The following is a 17,365-nucleotide window of genomic DNA, read 5'->3' on the forward strand; positions in this document are numbered from 1 at the left end:
GTAAAAGCAAGGTATTGGGACTTGGCAAAGTGGCTATTTCCAAGGATAGGCATATGGACAAAGTGATGCTTGTTGAATCCCTTGGTTTTAACCTCATGTCAGTCTCGATGCTTTGTGATCTTGATATGATTGTCATCTTTGGTAGATATAGATGTGTAGTCATCATGGAATCTGACAGATCCAAAGTCTTTGAAGGTGTAAGAAGAGGGGATTTGTACATTGTTGATTTCTCTACAGGTCCTCAACCAGCCACTTGCTTACTAGCAAAAACCTCATAAGGATGGCTGTGGCACCGAAGACTAGGTCATGCAGGCATGAAGAATTTGCACACGCTCGCGAAGAAGAAGCATGTCATCGGCATCGAATCAGTAAAATTCCTCAAGAATCATCTCTGCGGTGCTTGTGAATCTGGGAAAATGACCAGATCCAAGCATCCCTCTAAAACCATCATGACCACTACACGTCCATTCGAATTGCTTCATATGGATTTATTTGGACCTACTCACTATGCCACACTAACCAATGCAGCATCTTTATATGGCTTCGTCATAGTTGATGATTATTCCAGATATACTTGGGTGCATATCATAGTGTATAAAACGGATGTGCAGGAAATCTTCAAACGATTTTCTTCAAGGGCCTCGACGAACTTTGGCCTCAAGATCAAACATATCAGGAGTGATAATGGAACCGAGTTCAAAAACACTAGTCTTGATGATTATCTTGATGAACTTGCTAATACTCACGAATTGTCTGCTCCTTATACTCCTCAGCAGAATGGTGTCGTCGAAAGGAAGAACAGGACTCTGGTTGAAATGGCTAGAACTATGCTTGAAGAATATCAGACTCCTCTCGCTCTTGGCCTGAAGCAATCAACACTGCATGTCATATCATCAACAGGGTATATCTTCACAAATTCCTCAAGAAAACCTCATATGAACTCCTCACTGACAAGAAACCCAATGTAAGTTATTTCAAAGTCTTCGGTGCAAAATGATGGATTAGAGATCCTCACCATAGCTCAAAATTTGCACCTAAGGCACATGAAGGTTTTATGCTCGGTTATGGAAAGGACTCGCACACTTACAGAGTCTTCAACAACTAACACAACAAAGTTGTTGAGACTGTAGATGTGCGGTTCGATAAACTAATGGCTCGCAAAGAGCAATTGCCTTCTGATCCAGATAAGCTGTCTCCTGAGGAAGCAATAAAGCTTAAGCCTACCGAAGACATTGTTCCCACTGAGGAAATTGGTGAAGAAACGATCCCCATCGCTGATGAAAACCAAGAAGATGCTCCTGAGGAAATTGCACCAGCACCACTTCCTCAGCCCAGACAAAATCCTCAACCAGCTCATCCGAGGATTGCAAACAAAGTAGAACTTGACAAAATCCTCAACGACATCAACGCGCCAGGTCCTCTCACTCGCTCAAAAGCTTCACAATTAGTTAACTTTTGTGGGCACTTTTCCTTTGTATCCATCACGGAACCCTCAAAAGTTGGTGAGGCTTTTCTGGAACCGGAGTGGATCCAAGTCATGCAAGACGAACTTCTTCAATTCAAGCTGAATGACGTATGGGAGCTCGTCAAACGACCAGATCCTCGCAAGCACAACATCATCGGCACCAAGTGGATTTTTCGAAACAAGCAAGATGAGGACGGTCAAGTGGTGAGGAACAAGGCACGACTTGTAGCCCAAGGCTACACCCAGGTTGAAGGAATAGATTTCGATGAAACTTTTGCACCTGTTGCTAGACTTGAAGCTATTCGTATATTACTTGCTTATGCTAATCATCATAACATCACCTTATATCAAATGGATGTGAAAAGTGCATTCCTCAATGGTAAGCTTGAGGAAGAAGTATATGTTGCTCAGCCTCCAGGTTTTGAGGATCCAAAGAATCCAGACAAGGTCTTCAGACTCAAAAAGGCTCTGTATGGACTCAAGCAAGCCCCTCGGGCATGGTATGATACATTGAAGGAATTCCTCATGAAGAAAGGCTTCAAACCTGGTTCACTCGATCCAACTCTTTTCACAAAATCCTATGATAATGAGCTGTTTGTATGTCAAATATATGTTGATGATATCATATATGGCTGTACTAACAAAAGATACAGTGATGAATTTGCCTACATGATGAGTGAAGAATATCAGATGTCCATGATGGGGGAGCTGAAATTCTTCTTAGGTCTTCAAATTCGTCAACAAAGCAATGGAATCTTCATATCACACGAGAAATACCTCAAGGATGTTCTGAGGAAATTCGACATGCACGAATGCAAAGGTGCCAAGACTCCGATGCCTACCAACGGCCACCTCGGCACTGATGAAAATGGTAAAGATTTCGATCAGCAGGTATACCGTTCTATGATTTGCTCCTTATTGTATCTATGTGCATCTAGGCCAGATATAATGCTTAGTGTTTGCATGTGTGCACGTTTTCAAGCAAAACCGAAGGAATCACACCGTAAGGCTGTGAAACATATTCTTCGATACTTAGCTCACACACCAACACTAGGATTATGGTATCCCAAGGGCTCCAATCTTCATCTGGTAAGGTATTCTGATTCAGACTATGCTGGTGACCGTGTGGATCGCAAGTCAACTTCTGGCACATGCCATTTCCTCAGAAGATCACTAGTTTGCTGGTCCTCAAAGAAGCAGAACTGCGTATCACTCTCCACTGCCGAAGCTGAGTACATTGCTGATGGTTCTTGCTGTGCTCAATTGCTATGGATGAAGCAAACCCTCAAGGACTACGGCATCAACATGAAGAATGTACCTCTCTACTGTGACAATGAGAGTGCTATCAAGATTGCATACAACCCAGTACAGCACTCGAAGAGCAAGCACGTCCAGATTCGTCATCATTTTCTTCGGGACCATGTCCTCAAGGGCAATATCCTCATCGACCATGTGAAGACTGATGATCAACTGGCAGATATCTTCACTAAGCCCTTGGATGAGAAAAGGTTTTGCAAGTTGCGGTGTGAGCTAAATATCTTAGAGCCTTCAAATATTTTGTAAAAACATGCACACATCCTAACACTTATGCAAAGTTGATGACTTAGAGGTGCAACACATGATGAAACGATTTTCTTCAACTGATGAAGAATGACACTCTGAATGTGAAGAAATTAATGAAGAAATTGATTCTCAGGGCCCTACGACAATTGTACGCGGCGTCTGTAATCAACATTCTTATATGGTGGGTCACGCCACTGCCCAATGTGCAATTCCTCAAGTTGATTTTCTTCAAATGATCAATTTCCTCACAATGCGTTTTTCTTCAAAATAGATGTTCCTCATTGTGATGATTCATTGCAAAAATCTTCAAAGACACTTGATGACTTTCATTTGCCTAGATAGACTGTGATTTCTAGTCCTCAACAACATTCATTTATTGCTATTTCTTCAAGTTGATGTTTCTGCTAAGTGAATGTGATCGGACCCTACTTTCCCTCTATGCTATACTTATCCAGTCTATTCAATTCTTCATATGCGTTTTATTTGAAACTTTGTTCAAAATCCTCACTGCGTCCTTGTCAGCTGATGATTTTGTAACGAAAATCCTCAAATCTTCAAAAATTGTTTCTTTAAAGACACGGTAACTGAACCCCCACTTCCCACGATCGGATAACCACGATCTCCACTATCTCCACCGCATTGTACGGGAGCTACACGTGTACTGCGGAGACATAGAGGAAGGGGCTATTTGGTCCGGCATTCTCACGCCAACAGTAACTTTTGGCTATAAATATGTCCTTATCCCCCTCGGCATCCTCTTCTTCGCCTCATCGCTCTCCTGCCACAGCACACTCCACCGAACCCTAGCGCCACCGCTGGTAGTCTCGTCGCCGGTGAGGAAGAGCTTCACTGCCTCGACTTCTCCGTCGCCAGAACCACGCCGGAGTCGGACCATCTTCGTCCGCCGCCGCCGTAGACGTCCTCTGTCGCCGAGTTAGGGTGCATTGGACACTCGAACGAAGAGCCTCTCCAACACAACTTTCTGTGTTCTTCGTGCGCACCTTCCAGGGTAAATATATCCCATTTTTAAAGCAGATTAGATCTGAAATTTTACATCTTCTATGTGAAATCTGTTTTTCCTCAAGATACGATGCGCACTTGATTCCTCAAACACTACCTATCACCACAATCATTGATGAACTATGCTAAGCATCTAAGATTTTCACGAGATTCCTCAATTGTGCGAATTTTCAGATCTGTACAACTATGGAACCCAAGAACAGTATGCTTAGGCAAATTCCTCAACCACTGGTTATATTCCTCAAACTGTCAAACTTTTCATTTTCTTCAAATCTGAGAACGCATATGACCTCTCCAAATTCCTCGCAACTATACTCTGTTCACAGGTACACACATGTCAGCTGATGAATCTCTCGGTTCTCATCACATTAACTCATTTGCAGTGTTTCTGGAAGAAACTCTTCAAGGCTCATCAGAATCCTCAAGAGTTCAAAATCATCAGCAAAATCCTCAACTGAGGAAAATGGAGGAAGACAGAAAACAAAAGGGAGGAAAGAAACTTGAGCAAAATACAGCTGCTGATATCCCTGAGGACATTTACTTGGACTATTGCACGCCTGATGAAAATGAGACAATGGCCAAGAGAAAGATAGTGCTGCAAAAGATTGAACGCCGATGGGCGAAGGAATGGAAGGAGTACAGGTTTGTGACTCCCAAATATGCGAAGAAATTCGCTTTGAAGCCTCCTGGCAGAAGGGCCCCACTTGAGGATCATCAAGTAGCACATCCCTCAAGCTTCATGACAATTGATGACTATCCAGATGAGAAAGAAAAGCATCTGGCCAAGCTAAAGAAGCAGGCAGAAGCTGCAGTGAGAAAATTTAATGAATCCTCAGCTGCTCCCTCCGGTGCTGCTAATTCCTCAGCTGCAGAAACCTCAGGCCCAGAAATTCCTCAAATGCAGTCTGTGCCATCAAAGCCAAGGGCTCCAAAGCCTCAAGAGAAATCTGCTCAGGCTTCTCTCACAAAACCCTCAGCACCAAAACCCTCATTACCAAAACCTTCAACAGCAAAACCATCAGTGCCAAAACCCTCAGTACCAATCTCCTCAACATCAAAATCCTCAGCTCCACCTCCAAAGCCTCAAGAGAGACCAGTACAGAAGCATGTCGTGAAGCCTACGACCGCCAACTCAAGCTCCTCACTCCCAGCTGCAACCAGCTCAGAGACAAAGTCTTCAACAACTCCTGTGAAGACTTTGGCAACTGCTGAACGTGCACCTCTGCCCAGCCCCAGCAAAATCATCACAGTCCCGTCTGCATCAGAGGGAAGTGATGAATATGATGATGAAACCCTGCAAGCCATCATCAGAAACAAGCAAGAAAGAGTAGCTCAAGCATCAGGCAGTGCTATTCCTCTGGCCATGGACCCCAAGGTCCTCCTTGACTACATCAATATCTGGTATGAGGACCCAAACACTCCTATTGATGATTTGAAGCTTCCCCTGGCATCAGCCACATGGTGGCCACCTTCATAAATGAAGCCAAGTGGAAAGAACAGCAGGCCAGGCAGGCAAAGGTTGCAAAGATCAAAAAGGAGAAATTCCTCAGGCAGAATCTCCTCAAATTGACTCCTGATGCACTGGTGACAACACAGGAAGAGCTTCAAAAATTGACTCACAAGTACGCCAAGCTGTCAGATCGCAAAAGCCTCAAGAGGAATTTCATCAAGCTGGCCACTAGTGCTGTTGATGACTACAACAAGAGAACCGCACCCCCAGCACCAACTCCTCAGCCCTTGGTTGAGGAGCCAACAGATGAATCTCCTCAGGAGGAGGAAACTCCTCAGGCTGAGGAAGTACACCAAGAGAGCCGTGTTGATGAACCGGCCATTGAAGAAATCATCACGGAAACTCAAACTGATGAAATTGCTGCCGCTGATGAGACTGCTCCTGATCCAGCTGCTTCATCAAAGCAGGCTGATGACTCTGTTCCAGCTGGTTCCTCAATACCAGCTGAAGAAACTGAAGAGAGAACACCTTCACCAAAAGCTTCAAAGGTGAAGAAGATAATTCCGTCTGCATCAGACATGAAGAAAATAAGGGCTGCTGAAAAGGAAGCCAAGAAGAGAAAAGCCTCCTCAGCAGTAGAAGAAACAGAGGCAAAGCGCCTCAAAGAAATTGAAGAAACTGCTCCTCTGGACCCGGTGCCTCTCAATGTCGCCCCTTCCTATGAGATGGTCGTCATTGATGACCCAGCTACGAAGGCATATGAGGAAATGAAGGATGTCGCCCCTGAGGAACACACTGATGAGGAAATTCAGATTGATGACAGTCCTCAACCTCTTATTCCTCAGATAGAAACTGCTCAAGCATCAGCTGCACCAGCTGATGAGACTGCTTCTGCCACAAAGCCAGCTGAGGAAAAACAAGATGAAAATCCTCATGCTGACGAAATTCAACACTCTGAGAAGACTCCTCAAGATGAGGAACAGGCTGACCCAACTCCTCCAACTGAGAAAGAAGCAGAAATTCCTCAGCCTGAAGCTCAGCCAAAGCAAGCATCATCTCCTCAGCATGAAGTACCCGCTGATGAAATTCCTCACCCTGAGGAAAATGCTGAAGAAAATGTACCCGCCCAAGACAATGCATTCATTGTGCTCAACCCAGAGACTGCTATTGTTGCCTCCACCCCTATTCCTCAGCAAAATCTTCAGCCAATTCAGCGTCAGCCATTCTCCAAGCATCCAAAGTTTCAGAAAGAAAATTTCTTTGAAGAACGCATGTACTTCATCGGAGAGAACTCTTATGACAAGCCTCAAATGAGGCATCTGAAGTTTTTGACAAGGACTCAGATGAACTACTATGCCTCTGTGCTCTGTGGACGAAACAAGATATTCTAGCACAGGCATATTCCTCATGTTGAGCTTGAAGCAATACCTTGCCTGGAGCCAGTCCTTAGTGTACTCCACGATGCAGGTTTGCTCCCAATGTGCTCAGACATATCAGACTGGAACAACGAGCTTATTCTTCAGTTCTATGCCACTCTTCACATATCTGGCAACGCTGAAGACATCAACACTTGGGTGTTTGACTGGATATCACAAAACACTCACTACAAGGCTCCTGCTTCTGAACTCCTCAGAGAACTGCCCGTACCAATTCCCTCAGATGGGGCTGTGAAGCTTTATGGTGAGCGTGAGCTGCCAAATGGAATGATGGAAGTCCTCATGAAGCCTTTGGCTGCAGGCAAATCTTCAAGAACAACCTTCCTCGTCCACGAGCTCAAGTACACACCCCGGTCTGTATAGAGAATCCTCTGCAGTGTGCTCGCACCGACCAAAGGCCATGACAATGAAGAAGATGTTGTAGGCCTCATGAAGAATATCCTCTTCAACATCATTCACGGTATTCCTATCAATATCCATGATTTTTTCTTGAGGACTTTGGCCGACAATGCCATATGCCCCTTTGATCACAAGATATATGCCCCATGGATTATGAGATTCATCAGGACAAGGACATGCATCAACTTCCACGCTGATTTCCAAAAACTCATGGGTTATATGCCTCCTATCCGGGTCAACAAGAAGACTTTCGAGCCCATTGAAGGAAAAGGAAAATATGTGATTGAAGAAGGCAGCAGGCCCCTAGATGGCCAGTTCAAAGAGCCAGAAGCATATTCTTCATGGGACGATACCGAGACTCGTCCAGCAAGCCTAGTTCCTCCTCGCGTGCTGAATACCAGAGAGCTCCTCCTCAGTCTTCACCAGAAGGTGGATCGCAACCACAAATGGGTCAAACGCCAGTTTGGTGCCATTGTGAAAACCCTCACTGAAACACAGAACTCTGTGAAGATTAACCATCAATATCTGCATGAGGTTTTCGATCGCACCTGGGCTACACTTGCACATCTGAAGACTCAGACTGAGCTTGAAGAAATGGACTTTGAGCGAGACTTTGACTGGTCGTGGCCTCCCAAGAAGAAGTTTAGGCCCATTCCAGTGCCAGACCTTGAAGACAGCTCCTTTTCTTCATTCTGCACTGCTGAATCTGATGAAGAACAGCTCGACACTGTAACCGGCCCAAGGAAGAAGACTACTCCCAAGAAGCATCACGGCTCTTCCTCGACCGCCAAGAAATGAAGTCTTCACGGGCGATAGTCCTCAGTTTGTCCCTTTTTATCACTTGATGACAAAGGGGTTGAAACTCGAGAGTTAGTCTTCAAACGGGATATTTTTGGGGCTTATAAACTATATTTAAGTTACAAACTCTTGGCTCTTCTGAAGTTTTTATGTAATGAGTTGTAACTTAAGCCCGATGGTACTCTGACGCCTTTGAACGTTTTTCTTCGCATGCTTATTCCTCAAGTTTTAATGCATGCATGCTGGAATTCGTCAGATACCATTTGCCATCATGCATCTTCATTTTCTTCATATGATATGGTATATGTATGCATGATTTACAAGACTCAGGGGGAGATCTCCATGATATAAATCATCAATGTGCATTTGCTGTGAAAAGCAAAATCCTCAAGATATGCACATCTTCAGGGGGAGTCTCTCTGAATCTTGGTTTCAAATTCCTCAAATGAGTATTTACACTTCATATTCTTGATCCCTGTTGAAGACTTAACCTAATTATCATCAACCACCAAAAAGGGGGAGATTGTAAGTGCATCTAGTGCCCCTTAGTGATTTTGGTGGTTTCAAGACTTATAGGTTAAGTATCTAATGTGTTTGTGAGTGTACACAGGATCTATAAGTCATTGAGGAGTTTGAGATATTTGAAGAATATCGATCCCTAAAAATATATGTCTTCAGTTGAAGAAATTGATCTGAAGCTGAAGAAATGAATCGCGAGGAATCTGCGTTGAAATTGATGTTCCTCATGAAGATACTGATATTGAGAAGTCCGGTGGTTCCTGAAGAAAATCATTCTGAAGAATTTGAAGCATGAAGATTTACACTTTCTGTTTTACTTTCTTCGCATTTGAGTAATAGGAACACCGTACTGTTAAAGGAGGTCAAGGTTACACTATGGAATGAATTTCCTCATGATGCTCAACCCAAGCCTAATCCTACCAAAAGCCTCAAGTGAGGAATATGAGTGACATGAGGACCCTCACAGTTGAGGGTTCTGACCATTTCGATAACCACGCCAAGTCACTGGTCTTATCCACCCCAACGGTCATATTATTTAAGGGCATTAGTCTCAAATCATGTCGGGATGGTCCGAGGCTATAAATAGCCACCCCCACAACCACTAGCTGGTTGGCTGCTCCGTTAGAAACTGACAATTGTCATAAGAGCAACCCAAATTCCTTAGAGTCTTCAAGAGTAATTCATCAGTGAGGAAATACACCATCCACCGAAACCACAAACCAAACCTAGTGATTGAGCATCACTGAAGAAGTTGTTCCTGTGTGGGACTAAAGCCTTTTACCTTTGAGGACTGTGCATCCTCCAGACGGTTAGGCGTCATGGTCTAGAACGTTCCAGCAGTTAATTGTGGATCGTCGAGTGACCAAGTTTGTGAGGGTTTGGAAGTCTGCCCTGAAGACTTACCACGAGTGTTGGGCGAGGACTCTGTGTCCTTAGCTCAAGGAGAATACAGTAGGGACTGTGTGTCCCGGGACTAGGTGTCCTTTGGTTTCAATACCAAGCCGCTCCAAACCAGATGTACGACTGTCACAGCAGTTGGAACTGGGTCATCAACGACTGTCTTCACTGAGAAACGGGTTCTAATTCCTCAACTCTTTACTTTCCTTGTATTATGTGTTGATGACTTTCACTGTGACTGTTTGAAGAATTTGCTGAAGATTTTCTCTGAATTTCCTCAACCCCAAATTCTTCACGATAGTTAATCATCATTTGTATTATGCGTGCCTGCTTACTATGCAATCTGTTTTCACATTCTTCACTCTGAAATACTGCTATTGTGAACGTTTGCACGTTTGATCCTTTACTGTTTCCGCTGTAAGTTAGTCATCAGTGAGGCATTTCCTCAAAAGGAATTTCCTCAGTGATGAAATTCTAAAAATCTCCTATTCACCCCCCTCTAGTCGATATAACACACTTTCACAAGCGTAGGCTGGCTAAGGATGAGGTGACGATGCGCGTAGGGAATGGTTCCAAGGTCGATGTGATCGCCGTCGGCACACTGCCTCTACATCTACCTTCTGGATTAGTTTTAAACCTTAATAATTGTTATTTAGTACCAACTTTGAGCATGAACATTGTATCGGGATCTCGCTTGATGCAAGATGGCTACTCATTTACATTTGAGAATAAAGGTTGTTCTATTTATATGAGTGGTATGTTTTATGGTCATGCCCCACTCATCAATGGTTTATTCCTGATGAATACCAATTGTGATGTTACACATATTCATAGTGTGAGTACCAAAAGATGTAAGGTTGATAATGATAGTCCCACATATTTGTGGCACTGCCGCCTTGGTCATATCGTCATAAAGCGCATGAAGAAACTCCATACAGATGGACTTTTGGAGTCACTTGATTTTGAATCTTTTGACACATGCGAACCATGCCTCATGGGCAAGATGACCAAGACTCCGTTCTCCGGAACAATGGAGCGAGCAACCAACTTATTGGAAATAATACATACCGATGTATGTGGTCCAATGAGTGTTGAGGCTCGCGGTGGCTATTGTTATGTTCTCACCCTCACTGATGATTTAAGAAGATATGTGTACCTCTACTTAATGAAGCACAAGTCTGGAAACTTTGAAAAGTTAAAGGAATTTCAGAGTGAGGTGGAGAATCAACGTTACAAAAAAATAAAGTTTCTACGATCTGATCGTGGAGGAGAATATTTGAGTCATGAGTTTGGCATGCACCTAAGGAAATGTGGAATTGTTTCACAACTCACGCCGCCTGGCACACCGCAGCTTAATGGTGTGTCTGAACGTCGTAATCGCACTTTATTGGATATGGTGCAATCTATGATGTCTCTTACCGATTTACCACTATCATTCTTGGGATATGCATCGGAGACTGTCGCATTCACTTTAAATAGGACATCGTCTAAATCCGTTGAGATGACACCGTATGAATTATGGTTTGGCAAGAAACCTAAGCTGTCGTTTCTGAATGTTTGGGGCTGCGATGCTTATGTGAAGAAACTTCAACCAAAGAAGCTCGAACCCAAAGCAGAAAAATGCGCCTTCATAGGATACCCTAAGGAAACTATTTGGTACACCTTCTATCTTAGATCCGAAGGAAAAATCTTTGTAGCCAAGAACGGATCCTTTCTAGAGAAATAGTTTCTCTCGAAAGAAGTAAGTGGGAGGAAAATAGAACTTGATGAGGTAATTGTACCTTCTCTCGAACCGGAGAGTAGCACAGTGCAAGAAAATGTTTCTGAGATGCATGCACCGGTTAGAGAAGAAGTTAATGATGATGATCGTGAAACTTCAGATCAAGTTGTTATTGAACCTCGAAGGTCGACAAGGGTACGCTCCGCACCACAGTGGTACGACAACCCTGTCATGGATATCATATTGTTTGACAACAGTGAACCTTCGAACTATGAAGAAGCGATGGCCGGCCCGGATTCCAACAAATGGCTTGAGGCCATGAAATCTGAGATAGAATCCGTGTACAAGAACAAAGTATGTACTTTGGTGGACTTGCCCGATGATCGGCAAGCCATAGAAAATAAATGGATCTTTAAGAAGAAGACTGACGCAGATGGTAATGTGACCATCTATAAGGCTCGACTTGTCGCTAAGTATTATCAACAAGTTCAAGGGATTGGCTAAGATGAGACCTTCTCACCCGTAGCGATGCTGAAGTCGGTCTGAATCATGTTAGCAATTATCGCATTTTATGATTATAAAATATGGCAAATGGACGTCAAATCGGCATTCCTGAACGGCTTTCTTGAAGAAGAATTGTATATGATACCACAGGAAGGTTTTGTCGATCCTAGCAATGCTAACAAGGTATGCAAGCTCCAGCGCTCCATCTATGGGCTGGTGCAAGCATCTCGGAGTTGGAACATTCGCTTTGATGAGGTTATTAAAGTGTTTGGGTTTGTGCAGACTTATGGAGAAACCTGTATTTACAAGAAAGTGAGTGGGAGCTCTGTAGCATTTCTCATATTATATGTGGATGACATATTGTTGATGGGAAATGATATAGAACTATTGGAAAGCATCAAGGCCTATTTGAATAAGAGTTTTTCAATGAAGGACCTTGGAGAAGTTGCTTACCTATTAGGCATCAAGATCTATAGAGATATATCGAGACGCCTCATAGGTCTTTCACAAAGCACATACCTTGATAAGATATTGAAGAAGTTCCATATGGATAAGGCTAAGAACGGGTTCTTGTGTGTCTTACAAGGTGGGAGGTTGAGTATGACTCAATGCCCGACCACGGCGGGAGATAGAGGAAAGATGAGTATCGTCCCATATGCTTCAGCCATAGGCTCTATCATGCATGCCATGCTGTGTACCAGACCTGATGTGAACCTTGCCATAAGTTTGATAGGGAGGTACCAAAGTGACCCAGCAGTGGATCACTGGACAACAGTCAAGAACATCCTTAAGTACCCGAAAAGGACTAAAGATATGTTTCTCGTTTATGGAGGTGCCGAAGAGCTCGTCCTAAAGGGTTACGTCGATTCTAGCTTTGACACAGATCCGGATGACTACCAAGTCACAAACCGGATACATATATATTTTGAATAATGGGGCAGTTAGCTGGTGCAGTTGCAAGCAAAGCGTTGTGGCGGCATCTACATGTGAAGCGGAGTACATAGCTGCTTGAGAAGCAACACAGGAAAGAGTCTGGATGCAGGAGTTCATCACCGACCTAGGAGTAATTCCAAGTGTGTCGGTCCCGATGACTCTGTTGTGTGACAACACTGGAGCTATTGCTATTGCAAAGGATCCCAGGTTTCACAAGAAGACCAAGCACATCAAGCACCGCTTCAACTCCATTTGTGGATATATCCAGGATGGAGATATAGATATTTGTAAAGAACATACGGATCTGAATGTCGCAGATCTGTTGACTAAACCACTTCCGCGAGCGAAACATGATCAACACCAGAACTCTACGGGTGTTCGATTCATCACAATTTAACTAGATTATTGACTGTAGTGCAAGTGGGAGACTGTTGCAAATATGCCCTAGAGGCAATAATAAAGTGGTTATTATTGTATTTCCTAGTTCATGATAATTGTCTATTATTCATTCTATAATTGTATTAACCTGAAATCGTAATACATGTGTGAATATATAGATCACAATGTGTCCCTAGTGAGACTCTAGTTGGCTAGCTCGTTGATAAATAGATGATCATGGTTTCCTGATCATGGACATTGGATGTCATTGATAAAGGGATCACATCATTGGGGAATGATGTGATGGACAACACCCAGTCCTAAGCATAGCACTAGATAGTATTGTTCTTCTGCTAAAGCTTTTCTAATGTCAAGTATCATTTCCTTAGACCATGAGATTGTGCAACTCCTGGATACCGTAGGAGTGCTTTGAGTGTCTCAAATGTCACAACGTAACTGGGTGATTATAAAGGTGCACTACAGGTATCTTCGGAAGTATCTATTGGGTTGTACGAATCGAAACTAGGATTTGTCACTCCGTGTGACGGAGAGGTATCTCTCGGCCCACTCGGTAATCCATCATCATACTGAGCTCAGTGTGACTAAGGAGTTAGCCATGGGATGATGTGTGACGGAACGAGTAAAGAGACTTGCGTGTAACAATATTGAACAAGGTATAGGGATACCGATGATCGAATCTCGGGCAAGTATCATATCGGTAGACAAGGGGAATTGCATACGTGATTGATCGAATCCCCGACATCGTGGTTCATCCGATGAGATCATCGAGCAACATGTGTGAACCAACATGGATATCCAGACCCTGGTGTTGGTTATTGACCGGAGAGGTGTCTCAGTCATGTCTGCATGCTTCTCGAACCCGTAGGGTCTACACACTTAAGGTTCGATGACGCTAGGGTTATAGGGGAATAGTGTATGTGGTTACTGAAGGTAGTTTGGAGTCCCGAATGAGATCACGGATGTCATGAGGAGTTCCGGAATGGTCCGGAGGTAAAGATGTACATATAGGAAGTGGGGATTTGGTTATCGGAAGTGTTTCGGGTGACACCGGTAATGTGTTGGGACCACCAGAAGGGTTCCTAGGTCCACCGGGAAGGGCCACAAGCCACAAAAGGGTATTTGGGCCAAAAGGTGGATGGGAACCAACCCATATGTGCGATGGTGCACCACCAGCAGTAGCCCAAGGCGCAAGAGAGATGGTGGTGGGCAAGCCCACCCTAGGGCGCCACCACCTCTCCACCCTTGGCCGCCGCCCCTTGCCCTAGATGGGCTGCCGCACCCCTTAGGGTGGGAACCCTAAGGGTGGGCACCCTCCTCCCTCTCCTCCTATATATAGTGAGGGTTTTGGGGCTGATTTGAGACAACTTCTCTCTCTTTCCCGGCGCACACCTACTCCTCCTCATCCTCGTCCTCCGTAGTGCTTGGCGAAGCCCTGTCGGAGTGCCACGTAGCTCCACCGTCACCACGTCGTCGTGCTGCTGGAGCTCTCCCTCAACCTCTCCTCCCCCCTTGCTGGATCAAGGCGTTCGAGACGTCACCGGGCTGCACGTGTCTTGAACGCGGAGGCGCCGTTGTTCGGTGCATAGATCGGAATCCACCTCGATCTGAATCGCAGCTAGTACGACTCCATCAACTGTGTTCTAGCAACTCTTCCGCTTTATGATCTTCAAAGGTATGAAGATTCTCTACTACTTCACTCGTTGCTGATTTCTCCATAGATAGATCCTTGCATGACGTAGGAATCTTTTTGAAATTACTACGATCCCCAACACACTTTCCCGCACCACACTATAATCCCCTACTTGAACATGGTGTTTCATGCCACATATTGTTATCCAATGATGTGATGCCTGATACGTCTCCATCGTATCTACTTTTGCAAACTCTTTTGCCCTTGTTTTGGACTCTAATTTGCATGATTTGAATGGAACTAACCTGGACTGACGTTGTTTTCACCAGAATTGCCTTGGTGTTATTTTTGTGCAGAAATCAAAGTTCTCCAAACGTCCTGAAAGTTTACGGGGAGCATTTTTGGAAAATATGAAAAATATCTGTGCCAAGTTCCACCTGAGGGGGTGGGCCAGTGGGCCACAAGCCCTGGCTCCATCACCCCCCTGGTGGCGGTGGGCAGGCTTGTGGGGCCCACACGGCTCTGCCGCCCCCAACCTAAGGTCTATAAGTTCAATTTCGTCCCAGAAAAAATAAAAAGAGAAGTTTTCGTCGCGTTTGCGATACGGAGGCGCCGCCACCACCTGTTCTTCCTCTGGAGGGCAGATCTAGAGCCCGTCTTGCGCTCCGGAGAGGGGAAATCGTCGCCATCGTCATCATCAACCTTCTTCCCTCTCCAATTCCATGAAGCTCTTCGTCGTTCGTGAGTAATCTATTCATAGGCTCGCTGGGCGGTGATGAGTAGGATGAGATCTATCATGTAATCGAGTTAGTTTTGATGGGGATTAATCCCTAGTATCCACTATGTTCTAAAATTGATGTTGCTACTACTTTGCCATGCTTAATGCTTGTCACTAGGGCCCGAGTGCCATGATTTCAGATATGAAATTTTTATGTTGTCACCAATATATGTGTGTTTTAGATCTGATCTTGCAAGTTGTAGTTACCTACTATGTGTTATGATCCGGCAACCCTAGAGTGACAATAACCGGAACCACTCCCGGTGATGACCATAGTTTGAGGAGTTCATGTGTTCACCAAGTGCTAATGCGTTGGTCCGGTTCTTTATTAAAAGGAGAACCTTAGTATCCCGTAGTTTCCTTTTGGACCCTGCTGCCACGGGAGGGATGGACAATAGATGTCATGCAAGTTCTTTTCCCTAAGCACGTATGACGACACACGGAATGCATGCCTACATCACATTGATGAACGGGAGCTAGCCACATATCTCTCCGTGTTATAACTGTTGCATGATGAATATCATCCAAACGAATCACCGACCCATTGCATACGAGTTTGTCCTACTGCTGCTGTTACTTGTCTTGCTCTGCTGCTGCTGTTACTTGTCTTGCTCTGCTGCTGCTACTACTGTTACTACTTCTGTTACTTGTTTTGCTCTACTGCTGCTACTACTACTGCTACTGTCGCTTGCTATTGTTGCTACTTGCTACTGCTGTCACTACTGCTTTTCCTTGCTGCTGTTATTGCTTGTTACACCGCCGTTACTCGCTACTTTGCTGTTACTACTTTGCTTGCAGATACTAATCTTTCAGGTGTGATTGAATCTGACAATTCAACAGCTAATACTTGAGAGTATTCTCTCACCTCCCGTCGTGCGAATCAACAAATTTGGGTCTAATACTCTACCCTCGGAAACTGCTGCGATCCCATGCGCTTGTGAGCCGTCAACAACAATCTTCTAGTTTCGATTGCCGGAGAGTGCTAGCAGCATTCTTCTGGTGCCGTTGCAAAGGGGAAGAATAGTTGGATTCAAGCATTTTTCTGGCACCGTTACCGGGGAGGTATTGCTATATTCTTTGAGTCACGTGGGATTTATATCTGCTGATCACTATGAAGAATCTGAAGGATCCGAAGACCAAAGTCTTGCCCTCAACTACGAGGGGAGGTAAGGAATTGCCATCTAGCTCTGCACTTGATTCACCATCAGTTATGAGTAAGTTTGCGACATCACCTCCTGCTAGAAATCTTAATATGTTGCCTGTTCTTGATGATGCTTATGATGCTACTGCTAGAGATGCTATGCTTGATACTACGCCTGATGATACTATGCTTGATACTGCTAGAGATGCTATGCTTGATACTGCTTTTCCTCATGATGCTAGAGATGCTATTTTGCCTGATGATGCTATGCTTGATACTGCTAGAGATACTACTTTGCCTGATGTTCCACTAGGGTTATTCCTTGATGCTCATATTGCTAGAGTTACTGCCAATGCTCGTGATGCTTCTGAAACTGCCGATACTATTGAGATAGAACCTGCTTTTGCTCCTGCCAGATCTAGTTCTCCTAGATATGAATTGCCTGACATACCTGAGGGTTACGTTATGGAGGGAGAGATAGCTAAGGATTTTCTTGCGTGTAAGGATGCCTATGACGCTGAGAAATTATTTGTCAAGTGGAAGGAAAAATCTCTGAAAGCTAGGATGAAATACGACTCGAAGTTTGCCACTTCACCTATCTTTATCACCGATAAGGATTATGAATTCTCTATCGATCCTGAGATGATCTCTATAGTCGAATCTGATCCTTTTCACGGTTATGAGTCTGAGACGGTCGTAGCCCATCTTGCCAA

Source organism: Hordeum vulgare, chromosome 6H (assembly GCF_904849725.1).
Source record: "Hordeum vulgare subsp. vulgare chromosome 6H, MorexV3_pseudomolecules_assembly, whole genome shotgun sequence".
Lineage (NCBI taxonomy): Eukaryota > Viridiplantae > Streptophyta > Magnoliopsida > Poales > Poaceae > Hordeum > Hordeum vulgare.